The 3476-nt window shown below is 35.8% G+C and overlaps 1 long non-coding RNA gene across 1 annotated transcript; it reads right to left on the bottom strand.

Annotated features, from left to right (window-relative positions):
• Positions 1-216: 216 nt before the first annotated feature.
• On the bottom strand, positions 217-3462 carry LOC103744716. The gene is made up of 3 exons (XR_607717.3): positions 2617-3462; positions 810-851; positions 217-410 (listed from the first exon to the last, which is right to left on the bottom strand). It is a non-coding gene; the product is annotated as an uncharacterized LOC103744716 (long non-coding RNA).
• Between the last annotated feature and the right edge of the window lie 14 nt (positions 3463-3476).

The following is a 3476-nucleotide window of genomic DNA, read 5'->3' as shown; positions in this document are numbered from 1 at the left end:
ACGCTTCAAGTGCTTAGAACCATTAATTTCCAAGCATGATATTGTTAAAAAGAAATGAGATGCTAATAGTTAAGAACAGTAATGATATAAATTTTTAAATATCTGGACTTATTTATGGATACAGTACTATTAATTCAATACAAATACATAATGGATAATTGTCAAATCAGACTGATTTGAATTTTCATCTCCTCTAAGAAGTACTCCTCCTCAGTCACTTGAGTGGTACATTTCCCAGCATGGGGTGCTGGATGACGGTCAGCACAGAAGAGAAACTTCCTCAGCTTCATGGTTTTTGCTTGTTTCTCTGAAGGCATTCAATCAGAACAGCAACTTGGTCCAGGGTGAAAGAATAGAGCAGATTATAGTCCATTATCAGGGGACACCAGGGCAGGAGCTGACGTAGGAACCTGGAGAAAGGATCCCAAGAGGCCTGAGGATAGTAGTCTTATTTATTATTTTTATTTTATATGTATGCATGTATTGCCTGCATGTAGGTAAGTGCACCCATGTCGTGCAATGCCCAAGGAGGACAGAAGAGGCTGTCAGATCCCCTGAGACTGGAGTTATGGACAGTTGTTGGCTGCCATGTAGGTGCTGGGATTCAAACCTGGGTCTTCTGCAAGAACAACCAGTGTTCTTAACCACTGAGCCATCTCTCCAGCCCGTAAGCTATTTATTATTTAACAGAATACATTTGTGTCCCTGTTTTCAACATCACGCTGTGTTACATATTTCCAATGAGTCGTTAAGGTAACAAGTTAATCATACCAATAAATATTGTCAAATTCCAGTCTAGTCTCACTTACTGTGAATTCCAAATTGTCCATCATCAATAATGATCTCACTTTCTAGAATTCAAGGAAAATAAAAAGCCTAGTTAAAAATTCATGATGTACATCCAATGATCATTTGAGAACTGACTTTAAATACTGTATAAAATAGTAAATCTACATATAACTTAAAAGCAGCCTGAAATGAATAAGCATATTTATTGTAGCCCTTAGCAAAGTATTCCCTTTGGATGAAGCTAGCAAGCACTATAGTTCTCAGAGACTTTGGCGGTTGTTGATGATCACATAAGAGAGAAGCTCCTCCTAGATGTGCTCTAGAGGCTGGGGATAAAGCTCTGTGGCCACCAGTCATAAGACTCCTTGCTCATGTGTCCAACCCAATGGTCTTGGCACAATTAAAATGCTTATTCTTATGTTGTACTACTCATTCAGAACTTGGCTAAGATGTGATTTTCCTCAAATCCCAACTATTCTCACAGCCAGCTAAAACCTTTCTGAACAGCATAAACTTACCTGTGTATACAAAGCTGTAGAGAGCTACCAAGAAGAGTAAGTGCTAGCGTAACTCCTCCTAACACTTTAGGTTAACATGAAAAAAATCTGCAAAGCTGCCTCTGAGTAAAATACTACTTTTCCTTCTTAGCGCTCTTCCCAACTTACTTTAAGCCTGAAATATCAGTTAAAAATGGATGGGACAGTTCCTAATAGATTCTCCAGTACACTGTACAGTTTAAAGTTAGATTCCCCAAAAAGCAGAAAATAAAATTCTTTCCACAAGAACAGAAATATAATCATTCCACTTTTCATAACACAAAAAAATATATTTCACTTCAAGATGCACCTAAATGAAAACTTTTTTAAGACTTAATACCCACTAAGCTCCACCTCCAGGACTGGACTATTTCTAAATATGCTACCATAAAATATCTATCAAAAATACATTAAGACATAAAACGAAAACCCTAAAAAGAAAGATGGAATGAGACATCTGTTTAAACAAGATGTGTCCTTGAAACACGGGAAGGAGAAACTCCTACTGCTTTCTAATCTAAGCTACCAAACTAGCAAATCAATTACTATTCTTAAATTTAATTTTACCTAGGAACTAAAAGTATGTACTTTCTCAGCACCGATTCAATTTACAAATACAAGCAGGTAGTCTAATGGACATTAAGCCAGCTTCAAGTTCTATTTTCAGTATGGAAAAGTAAATGCAAAAACACTTGTATGAAGAAAAATGCTATTTTTGGCACAAGAAAATTGAGCGTTAAGAAAAATCCAAAAATCTCTAAATATAAAATCTAGTACAACCAAGGGGGAATTTCAATAAATTAAATGCCAAATACAGCAAAGAAATTGAACTTCATCCGTGCAAGTTTAAGTATTTACTAGTATCTAAAAAGCAAACAGGTAACTTACTCTATTAGTATTCAAAGTTGAAATTTTAAGAGTTTGTGTTCTAGATTAATTCTTTCTTAAAATATTCTCTAAGCTTGAGCAAGGAAACCTTATAACGCTATGACTCCTCAGTCAAGAAGAATGCTGTCGCCTTTTTAACCACTCCAAATTAAAACAAGCATTTCACAGTAATCTAAACTCCCCAAGTAAAAATAACCAGGCAAGCACTCCTAATAGTTTATAAAGATAATTAAGAACATTTTAGTCTTGAAAGAGGAAATACTAAGTGAAATTTGTAGTATTGACAATGCAATGCATTGACTTTAAACTTTTGGATAAAAATTTATTAAATCCCACTAAGCCACTGTGCAGCATATTAATAACTTTATGCATATGCCTCAAACAGATGCGGTTAAGCCCATACCTAAAGGGGTTATTGATCGTGGTTGTAGATGAGTCTCCCACTTGTGAACTATGACTTGACATGGACCACCGATAGTCTGCAATTTAAAAGTTAAACGTCTGCAATAATTTCTTATATCTTATTTTCTACCCATGACTCCATTAGATGTTTGTGGCCTAAGTCTTACGCTAAATATGAGATCAGGAAATTCATCTTGCTAGTTATCAATGCTGTATGTCCCAAATCATGAAAGTACCCAGGTCACAAAGTGTGGAGAAATACAAGAAGAGAACGAGAGTAAGGCAATACATAAAAAGAACTGCGACGAACTGGCACACAAGCCCATTCTAATGCGGCTGTGACACTTTTTTCAAAGAAATTCTACTTTTGCACCAATACTATCAAAAGTTAAATTAACACCAAATGTACTTTGGTATGTCAGCATTCAACGGGGTGTTGCTAAGTAAACTAACTATTCACCTGCTCTATTTAAGAAGGAGTGAATCTTCAGGAAAAGCCTAAGCAAGCCTACAGTAGTGGGACTAGTAGGATCAAGTGCTTCAAGATCAAGTACCACAAGTTACTTCAGAAGAATCTTGTGTTTTATTTACTTAAGAGTACCAAACAGGATGAATTACCAGATTTCTCCTATTCTTAACCTGTGTTTAAAAAGAACACAGAAAATCCTTTAGAAAAACAGGATACATGAACAGCTACATTTGAAAAGCAATATAGTAAAGGGAAGGGAATCAACTCCAAGTTTCAGTTCTTTTCTTTTTTCTTTTTTGAGACAAGGTCTCACTATTTAGACTAGGCTGGTCTGGAACTGGCTATGTAGAGCAGCCTAAGTTTGAGTCATATGCCTTCAAATTTATAATTCA

Source organism: Nannospalax galili, unplaced genomic scaffold, assembly GCF_000622305.1.
Source record: "Nannospalax galili isolate Female #2095 unplaced genomic scaffold, S.galili_v1.0 scaffold4803, whole genome shotgun sequence".
Lineage (NCBI taxonomy): Eukaryota > Metazoa > Chordata > Mammalia > Rodentia > Spalacidae > Nannospalax > Nannospalax galili.
This window is presented reverse-complemented; position numbering and strand designations above follow the sequence as displayed.